Source organism: Dasypus novemcinctus, chromosome 11 (genome assembly GCF_030445035.2).
Source record: "Dasypus novemcinctus isolate mDasNov1 chromosome 11, mDasNov1.1.hap2, whole genome shotgun sequence".
Classification (NCBI taxonomy): domain Eukaryota; kingdom Metazoa; phylum Chordata; class Mammalia; order Cingulata; family Dasypodidae; genus Dasypus; species Dasypus novemcinctus.
The window spans coordinates 88,943,792-88,962,017 of NC_080683.1; the positions used below are offsets into that span (position 1 = coordinate 88,943,792).

Here is an 18,226-nt window from a genome sequence, read left to right on the forward strand (position 1 = left end):
GTCCTGCCCTTAGGGACGGTGACAGCAGGCTCCAGTCCCAGGAAATGTTTAACAAAGCAAGGGCTATAAACTTTAAGTATTTAGGGGAAATGCAAAAACCAAGGCTTATCTAAAATGTCTGGAGTCCTTGCTAAAAGCTTACCTAAGATGTGGAAGAGATATATGCTAATTGAAGCCTATTGAGAACTGAAACAAAGGGACCATTTGGCCTTTCCTCTCTGTATAAAAGACGTTTGAAAATCTTGTTCGGGGCTCGGGATTCAAACTGAAAGCTCCCGAGTCCGGCCGGCCGTCAATAAACCATTTTTTTCCTTCTCAAAATCATTCCTGAGTCCTGGCCTCTCTATACTCAATTAATTGAACTTCTCTTAAATTCCACAACAAAAGGAACTAATATTGCAAGCAACTCTCAATGATATTCAACATTATAAACACTTACTGAGGTGGATCAGGCAGGCCCCAACCCAGGCCTAGTGTTGGGGAATGTCAGAGGCTCCGGAAGTGAAATCATCTTGGGGATCAAAAGAAAATAAGGAAAGAAAAAAAATGCTCTACCCCTCCCTCCCTTTCCCAAAGTAATTGGAGAGAAAAAGGAGATGGTCTGTTTGTAAAGGAAGCAGAGGCAGATTTTAGAATATGACCCAATCCAACTGTGGAGGAACAGAGGTCAAGCCAGAAGTGGCTTACTCAACAAATCAGAAGAAATGCATTCTGAAGGACGCTGAACAGTTTGAAAGGGAGCCAGCGACAGAGTTTAAGACCTGGATGTGGGAAATTGCAGTCAGGTACAAAGGGAATGTATTGATGGGGAAGGGGCAGACCTGTGGAAGAGGGGCAGGTTTGCCCAGGAGAGGACTTGTACATCAGGTTGGAAGCCACCAAACAGAATAAATTAAGCATGAAAAGAACAAATGTTTTATTGATTTATCTGAAAGACAACATAACATTCTATTGATAAAGTAACAAATTTGAAAGCAATCTTGAAAACAATTTTACCTAGAGGCCAGTTGAAAAGTTAATATGGTTGACACTTCTTACAAATCAAAACTCCGCAGTGATCTGATTTGTGGGGCTGCAGTCCTTATGCGCCACGGTTAGATGAGCAGTGTTGCCTCTAATCATTCATTATCTGCTTATATCTCCCCATTTACAGGCAAGGAGGGAGAACTTTATACCATCTTCTAAGACCCTGAAATTATTCAGCTACCAAAACTATGAAAACTACAGTCAGTCTCCAAAATCTGTCAAAACTGCTATAACACATTGTCTCTCCTTCAATCATTCCAGTGTTTCTCAGGGTCCAAAGTCTCATTCATCTTTTGAAAAGCTTCTATGAAGAGCTGAGAGTCTCATAGGCAGTCTTAAAGGGGTACCACTGTCATCTGCTCCAGGCTGCTCAAGACAAAAGAAAGGACACAAAGGCTCCGAAGAGGAAAGGCCACTCTGTAGATAGACGAGGGCATCATTTCTGACATCAAAAAACTTGATTTCTTCCAGATCAACATTGAGGAAAATTCCCACACAGTCAAGTCAGGGCTTATAGAAATTCTGGTCTGTGGGAGGGAGCTAGAGTAGATTACATTTCCCTTCATGCTGATGACCCAGAAGCCAAGCACAGAGGATAAAATGCTCTTCTTCCTTCTGTTCACAGACTCCTTGCAGAAACCTAAAGCCCACTCCTACCCCTCCCTCACTTCTACCTCCCAATAATGACAGCCAAAGTGGAAGCAGGAGGAGCCAATGATACAGGCCTTGTGGGTGAATCTTTCAGGACTTTCCAGTGGGTTGTGACAGATCTATCCACATTGGATGCTCCGTATGTCGTAGGAGTTAAGCGGTGGCAGCATGCAGGGTCAAATACTCTTGGAACCTCAGGATTGTATCACTTTTGCACAGACTTTGCTCTGGTAGGGGGCTGTGTTGTATGATGAGAAGAGTTAACACTGTGATATGCCATTCTTCTATAGGAGGTTTCTAACTTAATCTTTGACACAGTTCAATGTTGACTTCTTCCTTTCTATCATCCAATTTTCAATGTAATTAAAACAGAAGGTGTGTGCACAGAAAAGAGAAATGGGTTGTAGAAAAACTGCAGAAAACAGGGCATCTTGCCTTCTCTTGCAGACTGTTAGTCATTGTTCCTGTAGGTCACAGTAGAGAGAACTGAGTGGAAATTGTCCTTTAGTCACTTCTGGATATGATCTAGAGCCTTCTGCTCTTCAATAGCTGAATGTGTCTAAATTCAATACAAAGATTAAATAATTTCAATCTTTTTATAACTTATGCAGAGAAGTGATACCAAGTCACCAGAGATTCATAGTAAAGTCACTATTGGTGAGAAAATTATCAAAATCTTATATAAAATGACAGAGATTTTCTTATTACAGAATCCAACTATATAGACAAAATGCTTTCCAGATTAAATGAAGTAAAATATTTTTAAAAGATGCATTAAGTCTTGAGAGGTATGAATAAAGCTATTATATAATCACTGGTGTCACCTATTCTAACTGTATTATTAACATAATTATGTTGAAGCATAATCCTGACTGAGTATAATGATTCAACAACTAAAATATGTTTTATATATGAAGAAATTTCAAGATTATCCTTGATCAAATACTGAATGAGAAAAAAATCAATTCACCAAATAGCTATATGATTAAGTAAATACTATATCAATAGGATATAATATTAAACAAGTGTTAAATGCAAAACTGCATAAAACTTAGAAGTGTTTAAAAGTAATGTTAGTAAAACAATAAATTTGTGGTACTAAGATTTCTTGGATTTATAAATTGATATTACTTAAAATATTTAGACATATATCAAAAGACATAAAGTTAATAGGAAACTGTTAACGCGGCTCAAGAAGAAATGAAAAAATCATGTAGACCGGGGTTCAGGGGATCAGATTAAATGCCACTGACAAGTTTTATTGTACAAAATCATAGTATTTGTACAATTCCAAACAATGCTCTGTTTAGCAAAAAGCCCTAGCAACACTATAATTAAAAACTTGGCAAACACTATGCACGTTGATCTTAACATGTACCTACACAATGAGGTACCATCTCCTTTCACTGACTTCTTTCCGAGCCATATATTTCCATGCCAACTGCAAACATTTCTGATTAAAGCAGTCATGTCAAGTATCCCAGCATGCTTTATGCTAGCTAATACTCCAACATGCTTCCCTTTTATTTTATAGCAAGGTAACTGTGCCTGTCTTAGATTGTCTTCTTCTGAAGATCTTACCCATCATTTGACTACCAGTTAAGTGCCTGCTATGGGGAGTTGTTGTCTTAATATGGCTCGAGATGCAGAATGTCGTTCCATATGATGTTTTGCCACCAACCAAGATTTCCAAACTATTAGTATCACTAAGAATAGTAAACAGTACATGATAAGGTCATGAAATGTAGGAATCCATTTTTTCTAACAAGAGACAGGATTTAATGATTTTAATTCTTTAGTCATTTCATTTCACATATCTGACATTTCTATCTCTAAATTTGATTGAGATATTAATATAGCTTTCTGTTGCAATGCCTGAATTTGCTGAGTTATATTAGAAGGTTGATAGCCTAACAAATGTTTTCTAATACTATTCCTTTCCTCTGAATCATTCCACTTTAAAGGAGTAACACAAAAAGAACTTTGATTATAATCACATTTTAAAGCTAATTGCATTTGCCTAATATATATTGTATCCGCAATATGTGTTACAACATTTTCCAGATCATTAACATGGTTGGATAATTTGCAACACTCTTTTCCTGGTGTCACTATACCAGGGGGTATCTAAACATATGGGAAACATAACAAAAGTGGGCTATTAAACTATTAAAAGATCATCATTCCAATTGTCCAGGTCTCTGTCACAGTTCTCCTCATCCCTTCCAGGAGCAGGAGAGGTCCGATGTCACAGTCCTTGGAGTGAGCATAAAGGACACTCACGGGTGATGTTCACGAGCTGGTGGAGCCACTCAGCTTCTTTTCATGTCTCAGTGATATGGCTCTGGATCTTCACGAAGGCATCTGCCTCAACAGTCCTGAAAGGGCTGTTAGAGGAGTGGGCAGACACATAACAGACAGTTACCTGTTACTACTAGCAGGTATCCCAGATGTTTTTCCATAGATCTGAGGGTGATTTACAATAGTCCATCATTTCTGTCTTGCTTTTAGTATTTGCAATCCACCCCTGGATAGGATAGGCAGTCTTCAGAGTGACAAGAAACTATTGGGTTAAATCTTTCACTCTCAGCAGGGCCTCCTATGCTGCACACAATTGCTTTTTTTATATTGTACTTTTGGCCTCTTTCCAGAATTGTGATTAAAAACAAGGGGTACTTGTTTAGAATTTTGCCTTTGCCACAAACTCCACCCAAAGCCAATATTGGTGCTGGCCACATCCAATTCACAGGCTAAGTTAATGTCCACCTTTTCCCTCCCTTTTATTATTATTTAAAGTAGCTTGCTGGAGTTTTTCCTACTTCCATGAGGGACTTTTTCAAATTAGTACATGCAATGGTTTTACTATTTGAGCTAAGTGATAGATGAAAGATTTTTAGTATTTTAACAATATTACAAACTCTATTAACATGAGAAAACATTGTACTTTATTAATTACAAGAGGGTATAATTTGTTTTACCCAACCAAACAACATTTGAGAATTTGATAGAGCAGTAAGGACCTTGCAGCCTGTTCTAATTGTTTGCCTATTTTAGGCTTTTTAATTTTTGGAAAGAGAATTACTGGTTAACATAATGTCATCAGTAGGGTTTCAGTCACAGATTTTTCCTACACAGCCAGATTTTTTTATCATCATGTCAGGATAGATGGTTGGGCTATGCACATAGCCTCAGGGAACCACTGCAAAAGTCCATTGTTGGGTTTTCCACAGATAGGGGAATGCAGGCTGGCTTGACTGTTTAAGAAAATACTAAAGAAAATTTTAGCAAGTTTTAAAAACAAAGTGAGAATGGCACAGTTGGATATTAATTTCTTGCAACAAACTAGCAGTATTTGGGATTGCTGCATACTACAGTGTCATTACTTTAATTGATGATAAGAGGTTGTTTTTGTGACACACACTTTTTTATAATAATAAATTATTGTTATTATTATAGTTAACCATATTGTACTTTTGTTTAATATTATACTGAAATATTGGTAAATTTATACACTCTCAAATATTCATATGAATCTTTTTCTCATACAACTTTAATTAACAGAGGGTTAAAAAATCCTTTTAATTTTATAACACTTTTAAACACCTTCCATTCAACTTATAACATATTAATTAACTCAAGTATTTTATTACTATAATATTTCTTTCAAGGTAAAAGAACAAATCTCCTGCAACCAGTTTGAAATAAAAAGTTACTTTTCAGGATTTGATTTTGAGAAAGCAGACCTTTTCTTCTTCCAACACTGAGGAAATGATAAGGGTAAAGCACAAGACACTATTCTGATAAAACAGACTTTTTAGTTGTATACTGATTATTCAGGATAAAAACTTTTTATAAACTTTTGCTAAAACAGATAATGACTTGAGAAACTTTGAGAAAGAGCAAAATTTCAACTTTGCATTAGTATATTACTTGATACTAAACCTTTTTAAAACTTTATAGATAGACTCATCAAATGTTACTTAACTTTAACATTAAAAATTTCTTTTCCACAACCTTTTGCACATTCTGTATTTATTCAAGTTTAGTCCCACCTTTTACCTTCTCTTAATAACCAATCATTTTATTTTAGGACAAATTTTTTTTCTGTTTTCTTAATAATAATAACACATTTTATACATCCCACATACATAAGTTACTAGGTACAACTTTTTACAAGATATAATTACGATCAACACTAAACAGATTGGTTAAAATAATGAACTTTTCATCACTTTAAATACTTAGTAGAATGCAATACAGAAACAGTCTTTTAGAAACAAAGTTGGCAGGGGAGGCTGGCTGCCGACAAGTTTTCTTATTATAAAATTACCTTTTATTATTATTAGCAATTCAGGTTTTGTTTAATAATGACTTTTTGGAATTAGCCGTTTAAATACCTTAATTTAAACAATGCTTCTTTAAGCTTCTTATAATTATTTATAACTATATAGACTATAATTATATTATTTTGAGACAAATTTTATCTTCACAGAACACATTCCCTTACTTAAAGTTACCACAATACCTTCTACAACTTGCCACATGCATTTAAGTCCCATCTTGCATATGTTCATTTCCATTCTGAGTTTATGAAAATTAACCATCCTATTTTAGGACAAAACACACATTTTTGAACAAACTTATTAAATTTCAGTCAGCATTTCCACAAACTTTTTACCTTTTTAAATACTCATTTAAATTTTACATTCTTTACTTAGTAAAGAAAAACTGTTCATTTTTATTTAGGCAAGAACTATTTTTTATGAAAGGACTCAGTAATTTTGTTAATCAAGACTTACAATTTTTATCATTGTAGAGATCTTATTAACATTTAAACTTAAGTATTAATATAAATGCTTATTTAATTTTTGGCCATTTGAATAGAGCTCTTTTAGAAATTTTTATTTATTAATATATATTACCATCTGGAGGTATCAAAATATACACTGACATTGAACAAACAAACACAAAACATGTACGACACATCAACAGAAACATAAAATTTACAATTTGACTCATAATTCCTACTTTCTTATGTTTTCAGTATGGCTATTTTTAAGTTCTCCATCACTTCACGTCTTAGATTTTACTGTTTTAAAGATTTCTTTTGGAATCCAAGTTACCTATAACATGCAAATTTGTGCTTGAAAACACTTTTATTAGTTATCAGCAACCAGTTAAGATAACTTGAACAGCATAAATATAGTTAAGTCTTTTATTTAGCAGTTTAGACAGACAAATTTTTTTAGATTACTACTTTTTAAAACTACCCTGAGACTTGACGTTCAGGAGTAAACTATTGATTTAAAACTGAAAATTCTTTTTAACACCTTGATCAAAAATTTTGTACTAATTTTATTATTTTGGTTATATAGGTCCAATTAGAATTAGCATGGAAACAAAACAGAACACCAATGTTGCAGTGTTTTTCTCCTTTTCCAGCAGCTTAATTCTATTAACCCCCACTAGCCCACAGGTACATTACGATGTAGACAGAAGTGGGTTTACAGAGTTTCTGCCAGAATAATTTCCTTAACTTAGTTAACATTTTAACAGAGAATTTTCTTACAAGCCTGATTTACCAACAAGGGCTTTATTTAGTACTTTTGCTTGTGCAGGATGTTGTACTTTCTTCAAAGCCTTATAGGCTCTAGTGTCCATAAGCACATCCAAGATAATAGTGATGTTGTGAGCCTGATTACGTTTAGCCAAAGCACTGCATTCTTTAAACAAATTACTTTTCCATAACAAATAGTAGCCTCCCATCAAGCAAGCTTTAGCTAAAACCATCCAATCTTTGGGACAAAGAGGATTTTGACTTACCAATTCTATTAAGGAGAAAGTAAATGGGGCAGTGGGTCCATAGGTGCTGCAAGCAGATTTCAATTCTTTTAACAGCTTAAAAGGAATGGGTTCAAGTAGATGTACATATTGGCCAGGATTATTGGGATGAGGGTGCTCTATGACAGGAAAAAGAGTGAATTCAGAAATACCCTCGTCCTCCCCCTGGGCAGACTGGAGACTGGCTTGCAAAGGAGATAGGATAAGAGGGACACAGCTACAGGAAACACTAGGGAAGGAGAACCCATGTTAGTGGGAAGGCACTGTTGACTGACAGAGGCAGCTCTCTGCAACACCTTTTGATCCATTAAAGACAATAGTGACAGTTGCTGCTGGATAGCTATAGGGGAAGACTCGCAGTTGTCCTCCTTACTTTTCTATCATTTTCTAGGTCTACTGCAGGAGAAGAAGATTGTTGTAACAATGTCTCTTTACCCTGCATAGAACCTCTTTCACTTTCACAAACTGGATCTAATGAATGACAAAAATCACGTGGATTATAACTTCCTGAAGGCCAAATTACAGAATAACCAGGTGGAACTGAAGCAGAAGTTTTTCTAGAATTTTTTATTTCAGGTGCTGATGCCTGCACAGGAAATATATCATACTTCTTCTTTCATTTTGAAGGCAAAGGTGTTGAAGCCTGAGATTCAGCAGAAGATGAGTCGGACTCAGAACTAGAATCTGAACTGTCTGATGATGAATCAGAATTATGGAATGACAAGAACAATAGACAAAGCACTAGACAATGTCCATATCTTAATAGAAATAGGATTACCTTCTCTGTAATGTAATTTTAATTGTTGTAAGACCTTCAGCCATTGAGGATAACTTAACAACTTTCTTCCTTCAAGTTGAAACCATGGACAAACCTTTTCTACTAATATAAATAACTTCTTATGAGTTGACTCTTTGACTGGATATCCCAAGGCTTTCAATAAAGCCTTCAATGTTACTTGATATTCTTCCCATTTACTATGTGAATTCCCCATGTTACCCTGAATGTTCCTTAAATCCCGAGAGAAGCTCATCTTCATTTCGTAATATACTTACCAATCTTGGTTTCTTTGAGCCCCACGTTGAGCACCACTTGTCAATGTGGCTCAAGAAGAAATTGAAAAATCATGTAGACTGGGGTTCAGGGGATCAGATTAAATGCCACTGACAAGTTTATTGTACAAAGTCATAGTATTTGTACAATTCCAAACAATGCTCTGTTTAGCAAAAAAGCCCTAGCAACACTGTAATTAAAAACTTGGCAAACACTACGCACATTGATCTTAACATGTACCTACACAATGAGGAACAAGAATCACCATCTCCTTTCACTGACTTCTTTATGAGCCATATATTCCCATGCCAACTGCAAACATTTCTGATTAAAGCAGTCATGTCAAGTATCCCAGCATGCTTTATGCTGGCTAATACTTCAACAGAAACCTCAATGGTTTTGTTAACAATGAATCATTAATTTCCCTGACACAAGAAAACTAGGAAAGTGAAAACTGTCTTTATTAGGCAGCAGAACTTATCTTGTCTGGAAACTTCCAGGTGAGGTCTAGTCTGTGCTGACCACAGCTTCTCTACATGGAGGCTGATCTGCTCTGGGTCTTTAATAGGATTCAGGGGTACAGACCCCATTCCTTCCTTTATGGGTCACCTACTGTTCAGAGTTCAAACAATTTTCAGGTCTAAAATTCAATCTTAAAAATAAAGTCAATCCTACTATTGTCATCACCGGCAGGTGACTCCAAGGAACCTCCAGATTTTCAAAGAAAAATTACCTTATCTGTGTAAAACTAGCGAAAGCCACTGCAGAATCAATTACCATTGTAGATTCAAATTTTTTTTTAAAGATTTATTTATTAAGATTTATTTATTTAATTCCCCCCCTTCCCCCAGTTGTCTGTTCTCTGTGTCTATTTGCTGTGTTTTGTTTCTTTGTCCACTTCTGTTGTCATCAGCGGCACGGGAAGTGTGGGCGGAGCCATTCCTGGGCAGGCTGCACTTTCTTTCATGCTGGGCGGTTCTCCTTATGGGCGTTCTCCTTGCGCGTGGGGCTCCCCTATGCAGGGGACACCCCTGTGTGCCACGGCACTCCTTGCGCACATCAGCACTGCACATGGGCCAGCTCCACACGTGTCAAGGAGGCCCGGGGTTTGAACTGCGGACCTCCCATGTGGTAGACAGACACCCTAACCACTGGACCAAGTCCGTTTCCTTGTAGATTCAAATTTTAAGGGCAAAATATCATTCAGATTAAATGCTTTAAAGTACTCTTAAAAAATGAATTGAAGAATCAGTGGGTGTAACTAAACATTTTGAATTACTGATTTCAGCTTCTCTGAAATAATCCTAATTAAACACAAGCCAGAATGGTATTCATACAAGGAAGACACTTTCCAGTTACTCTAACTGCTCCCAAAGCTTGAGAACCTCTGATGCACTCACTCCTTCTTCTGGGCCTTCCTAAAGGGATTGTCTTCTTTTGGATGAGTGATCTCTGGCATGCTGGGAATGTTTGATTAGACCAGGTTGGGCCCATGACCAGTTCAAGGACATTCCAGTCAGATGGGGTCTGGTTGAATGACAATAGAGATCAATTTTTTTCCCCTTAAATGAAAAACTTAAGGCATTGGAAAAAGAAGTTGTCACCAAAGAGAGAGAAATGGAACAAAGGAAATATCCCAGACCAGCTTAACTTGAGCTGGAGACTTCCATTTGAGTTCCTGAAGATCTGATATCTCCACCTCTACCTCTCTGTGTCTCTGCTTCTCTCAGCTGAGAACTTGAACTGATGCACTGGTCTCTAAGTGGCTGGGACACAGACCACTCCCCCAATGAATGTCACTATCTCTACCACAGAGAAATGTGTTAACTAAACATAATCAAACAAACATAATCAAATTTACTCATAGCCTGTGAAGTTGCCTTTAAAGTACAGTCAAAATTTCATGGTAGTTTTCTTCTTTGAGATAAGCTAGCAAACCTGAATATGAATGAGATTCTCTAATTTTACAACTTAACTTTAAGAAACAAAATGTTTCACCTTGCAAATACAGAAAGCACTGTTGAAACCTAATCAAACTTTGACTAATGTCATCACTGCTGCGGATGTCTAAGATACAATTATTCATAAACAGAATTGAAACCAGTTTTCATATCATTTACTCAGCAATTCTACTCTTATTGGTAGTAACTGATTAGGATAAGGAAGATGTTGGCCAGGTTAAGCCTGTTGTCCTTGTGTAATTATTAATAGCTCCCTCTTTCTATTCTTAAAAATGTTAGAAAATAAATTATACAGTATCTATTATACAGTATACATTAAAAATGTTAGAAAATAAATTATGCAGTATACATTTTTATTCTTAAAAATGTTAGAAAATAAAGTATACAGTAGAAGGAATAGTAAAATTCATCAGGGAGAAGGGCTAAATAAAACACAATTATCAAAAATCAGGGTTGGTAGGTCAAAGAATTCCTGTTGCTGAGGTAGCCAGGAATAAACCTGAGACACTCCGTTCTGTACACCCTTCTAGTTCTCATATTCATGAGGCTTGGAACAGGGCTGCGGCTCCAATCACAGAACTGTTACTATGTTTTTACCTGGTGGCTATCTCCTTTTCAATGAGTTAAATCCCTGTAGCAACAGGTCTCAAATCTTTTAAATTTAATCTCCGGACCCTTTTCACTCTTAAAAATGATGATTCCAAAGCTTCTTTTTAATATGAATGCTCCCAGTACATATTAGAAATTAAAACAAAATCTTGAAATAATTATTTAATAAATAATTTATATAATAAAGTCTTTATGTCTTAATGTAAATAGCTTCCTTTTTAATGAAAAAAAAAAATCCCTTTATTGTCCAAAACAAAAAACAGTGAAAGTGTTCCATTGTTTTACTTGTTCATAAAACTCTAATACCTGGCCTTAAGAGTGGACAGCTGGATTCTCACATTTGCTTCTGCTAAATTTGTTGCAATATTTTGCTTTGGTTGTAGTATGTGAAGAAAATTTGGTTTCCTATAGATATTTAGCTAGAATAAAAGGACCTTGCAGATGCCCTAGAAGGACTGGAGGAACTGCAGGAGAGCTATCTGAGCAGAATTTCTCTACAACACATGCCACACTCTACTAGAAAACAGAGAATCCTAGTTTCTTGGCAACAAAAAGATCCTAATAACACTTGCATAGCATATGATTTCCATGTATAATTATACCCACCTTATTTCTCTCACCTCCAGACTTTTCTATGCACCTGTAACATTCTTTCCACTTGCCTTCCTATTTAAAGTGATTTCTTTTCTTTTTTGTCTCATCTTGGGTGCCGTGCCTTTGGAAAGATTCCTAATCCTTCAAAGCTGGGCTTAATGCACATAATCACTGACATTTCCCCTATCATAGCACCAATCAACTCAATAACAATGAATGATTTTCTTTTCTTTTTGCTCTTAGTATCTAGGAAGTAAACTCTGCATGGCAAGGACTGACTGTAATAGATCACTGTATTTCAACATCTAGTACAATTTTTTATGCAAAAATGTCAAAATGTAATAACTTGTTAAATGCCTACCCCAGTAAAATGAGATCTTGACTTAAAGTCCTGTAATTGGTGATAGTGGCTTAGAACTTATCCTCAAGGAGTTTACAATTTAGTTGGAGAGATGATAATTCACCTGAAAAAAATTCTTAATAAAAGAAATGAAGCACACGAATATGGGGTAAAAATGCTTTGTAAACAAACAAACAAACAAAAAAGCTTTCTATAGGGAAAGAACATTATAGTCTTCATATTATACAGTCTGAGATGGTAACTAAACTGTGAAATTCCAGAACATTTTAATAAATAGGGAGGAAGAACAGTACTAAAGGAAAGAAAAAAAAAAAGCTTGAATGCTCAACAAACAATGGTTGACTTGTTAAATCTAGAAATAAGGAAAAGAAGAGTTTCATGAGATACTTCATTTACTTAAATAGCATATTATTGAACATTTATCATGTGTCAGCCACTGTTCTGAACACTTGAGATACACAAGTGTGTAAAGACCATTATCATGGCCCTCATGTAGTTTACCCTCCAGTGGTGGCATAAACACAAAAATAATTATATACAGGTCTGCAGTCTCTTATTTGAAAAATCAAAGTCCATAAAGGTCTAAACGTTGAAAAATTTTTCTTTTATTTTTGTCAGCAATATATAACCTGAGATAATTGTGAGAAGACTGTCGAGTAGGAAGCTCCAGGAATCAGTCTTTACAACAGAACAACTATTAAATAGGCAGGAGATTAATCAACCTCTTTACATTCCTGGAGTCCAGTAGAACCCTGTACAACATCCAGGAAGGGGTTGGAGGAAGATGCTAGTAAATTACAATATATACCAGCAAGTTATTCTCTCTATGCAAGGGTTACCAGGTCTGGCCTCTGCTGTAGCTTGCTAGTGCCTAAAAAGAATATAAAAATCTACTGTTTTGTTTTTGTTTTTGAGAAATTGTGAGTTATGAATATAATCAGGTGTTCCATACAGGATGCATGGGATTCCTGATCACTGCTTTTGTCTAGCTATTTGGATGGCTCAGAGTCATTTGAGGAAAATTGTTCCAACACACCCCAAACCAAGGCAGCAGAAAAGACTTAAGATGGTATGCTCCTTCAGAGGAAAACTGAAGAGTTGTACTTGCTGGGAAAGGGCCAAGTCAAGAAAGTGCAGCCTTGGGGAGTGGTGGAAGAAACTCCTGGTGCCCTTTCTGGTCCCAAATTCTTGTCTTTTCCAGGAAAACTTGGAGTTAGCCAGCTGGTACAGCAAGATTATGCAACAAGAGACACAGAGGAGAGAAAGTAAGAAAACGTAGCAGAACAGGGGAGCTGAGGTGGCACAAGAGAGTAATTGCCTCTCTTCCACTCTGGAAGGTCTCAGGATCAGTTCCTGGAGCCACCTAACGATAATACAAGCAGACACAGGAGAACACATAGTGAATGGACACAGAGAGCTGACAATGGGGGGGAGGGGGAGAAATAAATAAAATAAATCTTAAAGAAAAAAAGACAAAGACAAAGAAAAAGAAAATTCAGAAAATATCAATGAAGAAGAATAGATTGTGGACATAACAAAGATTTTTTGAAAATTGATCTTCAATATACTCAAGAAACTGAAGGAAAATACAGAGAAATAAATAAAGGATGTCGAGAGAACAATGAATGAACAATATGAGCATCTCAAGAAAGACTAGGGTTGAAGACCACAAAAACTGAAATGAAAAATTCCTGGGAGGATTTCAACACCGTATCAGAGCTGGTAAAAGAAAGAATCTGTCAATGTAAAGACAAGAAAATGGAAATAAGTTAGACTGAAGAGTTGAAAGAAAAAAGAAATAATAGCCTACAACACCTCTAGGACATCAAGCATACCACTAGAGTCATTATGGGAGTTCAGAAGAAGAAAGAGAAAAAAGAGCAGAGGGAATATTCAAGAAAATGATGACAGAAAACTTCCCAAACTTAGGAAAATATGTGAATATGCACATCCAAGAATCCTAGAGTGTGCCAAACAGGAAAAGCTTAAAGAAAATTTGCCCAGTCACATACTGATCAAGCTGTTGATTGCAAAGGACAATGAGAGAGTTCTGAAAGCTGCAAGAGAATAACAATGTGTCATGCACAAGGGATGCCCAAATACATCACATGCTGATTTCTCATCAGAAACCCTGGGGCAAGAAGGCAGTGGGCTAAAACTTAAAGTGTTGAAAGAAATTAATTGCCAGAAAAGAATTTTACATGTAGTGAGACTGGATTAAAAAATCAGGGAGATTAATAAAAACCAAGGGAGTTCATAACCACTAGACCTGTCTTACAAACAATGCCAAATGGAGTTCTTCAGGCTGAAAATGAGATATTTCACATCTTATAGAATTGACATTATTAAAAGAAAAAACAGTTGAAATCTACAAGTGCTGGAGAGGATTTGGAGAATAAAGGAGCACTCCTTAACTGTTGATGGGAGGATAAAATAGTGCAGCCTCTGAAAGATGGTTTGGCAGCTCCTCAGGAAACTATATAAACTGGCATCTGATCGTGCAGTCCTGATACTAGGAATACATTCAAAGATGTGAGCAAATGTTTGCACAGCAATGTTTATAGTGGCATTATTCAAAATTGCCAAGATAGAAGCAACCCAGGTGTTCATCAACACATGAATGGATAAACAAAATGCGGTAGGTACATAGGATGGAATGCTACTCAGTTGTGAGAAGAAATAAATTGGGGAAGCACATGGCAACATAGAGAAACCTTGAGGACATTATTATGAGTGAATTAAGCCAGACACAAAACTATGAATATTGTATGGTCTTACTGATATGAACTGAAAATGATGGGTAGACTCATGTAGTGTACTTTGATGGGAAATGGAATGTGGATCAAGAAGGAAGAGTTGATCTGGATGTATGCAGAATGTTTAATAAGGTCAACTGTAAACATTGATGGTAGCACAATGTTGATGGTAGCACATTATAATGAGTGTAACAAACACTGCTGATTTATGGATAAGATTGTGTCTGAATTGGGTAGTCTTAGAAGGTTAATGTTAGTAGGAAAACAGTGAAAGGATAATCACTGAAAGGATAATCAGTGAAAGGATAATAAAGGGACTGTATAACAGATAAGGATTGTGGCTATTAATATAGGTACAGGTATATTTTATTACTATAAGGTGTTAAGAATATGGTGATACATGGGAAAATATAACCAGTGTAACTAACAGATTGTAGTTAACAATAATATTGTAATATTTTTGTAGCAAAAACAAAGGTACCATATCAGTGCTAATGGTGAAAAAACCATGGGGTTTAGTTTTATGAGTTATGTATATAACTTTTTTCCTTATTCGCTTTCTTTTTTTCTTTTGAGATTCTACATCTTTTAATGAAAGATAAAACAACAATATAAACATATACAAATTTACAGAGAAGTGACCAACTTTAAAACATCTGGAGTAAAAGGCGTTTCTAAATATGGTATAAAAATAAATGCAAGAAACATTAACCGAGAGTGTACAGGTGACAAAGACATGAGTTTGTTTCTGACTGAGTACATTGGTGAAATGAAACTTTCTGTGCTAATTTATTGTTTAATAAATGTGAAGCCATATGTATATTAACTGATATATATTTTTTCACAATTCTTACAGTTTATGACTGACTGCATTTTTAGTGAACTGTGTGTCTAGCAGAAGCTTTAAGAGAAGGGAAAAAAAGGTTTACTTGACTAGAACTTGTTGAAAAGGAAAAAGACACAGATCCAACTTAGCACAAGAAGGAAGGAGAAAACAGTTTGAAATGGAGGCATTGAGATGGTCAAGGATCTTTGGAAATGGAAATGCCTTAATGTACACAAAAATGCATAATTTGGGTCCTTTGCTCATGCAACACCTTGGTCTAATTAATGTCCTCTGTCCCAAGTAACAACAGTGAGCTACAAAATATGTGCAACAACTCCAGACTGCTTCTCTGCTACAAGATTATCCTTTAGTAAGACTGAACGAGAGGCTTGTTAACCTCTTTGATGTGAGAGATTCCACCCGCCCCCCCGCCTTTTTTTTTTTTGTAGAAGCTCCTGGTAGGCACTGGATCTTATAAAACGTGGGTATGAATCACTTTTCATCAGTTTGTAAATATGCTCCTGAGCATCTTCGAATGTGTGTGTATCCTCCAGGTTCCTTCACATTCTGTGTGGTTTTGTCATAACTTTTAGAATACAAATTAATGGCACTGGGGGCTCCCAGAGCCAGAAATTCTTGCCATATTTCCTGATCTCGGGAGACAGCTTCTCTAATAGGCCTTTTCTTCAGGTCTTCCACTGCTAGCCAGAATCTTAAGTTTTCTGAGCTGAATTCTAGAAGTTTGAGGAAACTGTTTCCTTCCAACTGGGTCTTTCAATGCTTCATCCATGCCAAAGCCATGTTTTTTTTTATCCTCTGCTGGTTCCATTCTTTACTTGCTTCAAGTTCCCAGAAAATAGTGTCATTGGACAGCCATGGGCACAAGAAATGGGTCATATTCTAAATACTGTTCCATATAACTTAGCAGACTATCAGTTACTTTTGACATTTTTTAACCTATGTCTATCTAACTGTATTTGCCAATATTTTATCTGTTGGTGTAACTCATCTTGTGTTCGGGGCTTCGTTTCTGATGTGGGCGTGTGAGCAGGACTGTGGCTTCTGATGTCATTTTGTAAACCATAGACAGACTTCCGTGTTCTGTGTGGGTTCCTCATTCTGGAAGACTTCTTAATGTCCACTTCAGCAGTATTCACACAACCAGGCACAGGTCGATGGATGTCCCAGAACGCTTTCTCTTGGCTGTCGAGGATCTTCCTTTCGATGTTGTGTCTTTCCTTGTCCACTTTTGCTTGGGCTTCTGCTTGAATAAAAATGAACTCCCATTTCCCGGCAAATGCTCTCTGCAGCCTGGCAAGGCTCTCAGCGTCGTAGTCTGCTTGTTCCAATCCTGCCTTGTTTTGCATTGTTCTCTTGCAGAGGAAAACCGTGTAGTCTGTGTGTTTTCCGGCTCCCAACAATTTGATCGCCAGAACTAGGGTGTCTGAAACAGGGAAAACGTGCCATCATCCTTCAGCATGAGGACTTGATCTGAGTTTGGAAAGAAACAGCCTTGGACAGCCATTAACGTTCCCAAGTGCAGCGCCTCCACTGGATCTTCTATGTTATGCTCTTTATTAACCATTGAACAATGTCTGACGCAGAGAAGACACTTGGTATCTTGGAAAGAAAGCTTTTGACAGTACGAATAGGAATTCCATTTTTTTAAAAATCCTGCATGCGTGCTATGACATCTTCCATCTTTCTGTATACCAGCATGTTGGGTGATTCACCTGCCACCCCACTGCTGGTGTGCCAGTAATTATTCCCCTGGGCCATATCACCCCCAAACCCACTCTCAGATGCAGAGATTATCCGTCTGTCCTCGGCCGCCAAGGTCGCGGCCCCGTGGCGCCTCTGATCTGGGCGGGCTGCAGGCGAGCCAGAGAGCGAGGCAGGGAAGAATCGTCACCCTCGGCGGCGGTGGAACCGCAGCTCCCTGCTCTGCCTGGCGCGCCCGCAGCCCTCGCCCGCTGTCCTGTTCCCCTCCTGGCCGCCTGGGCGGACCGCGCCCCGCTGCGCTTCTCTGCGCGCCTTCTTATTCATTTTCTTCATTAGCAAGAACATGATCTTGTCATTTAACCTATCTGGGCTCATCTGTGTATCTTTCTGAAAAACACTGGAGGGACACTTATGTTTGTTTTTAGGATTAGATGAAATAAAAGTGCTTCAACAGAATTTTTTGGAGTGATTCCTCTTTAAGTTGTTAAGCTGTCTTTTGTCTATTTTTTTGTGTGAATTTGAAACAAAATTTACTTAAAAACTGTTATCAGAGACAAAGGCAGCTATTATATCCCGATAAAGGGGACAAATCAATAAGAAGACATAACAACTATAAATATTTATGTATCTAACAGCAGATCCCCAAAGTGTATGAAGCAAATTCTGAAAGATTTGAATGGAGAAATAGATGGTACTACATTAATAGAAGGGAACTTTATATACTGCTTTCAAAAATGGATTGAACATATAGAAGATTAAAAAATATATACAAGATTTGAACAGTACTCTAAACCAACTAGACCTAACAAACATATATATTAATAGAAC

The 18,226-nt window shown here is 36.8% G+C and overlaps 1 pseudogene; it reads right to left on the reverse strand.

Annotated features, from left to right (window-relative positions):
• Nucleotides 1-16,036: 16,036 nt before the first annotated feature.
• On the reverse strand, nucleotides 16,037-17,455 carry LOC101411878 (regulator of G-protein signaling 7 pseudogene; annotated as a pseudogene).
• Nucleotides 17,456-18,226: the final 771 nt, after the last annotated feature.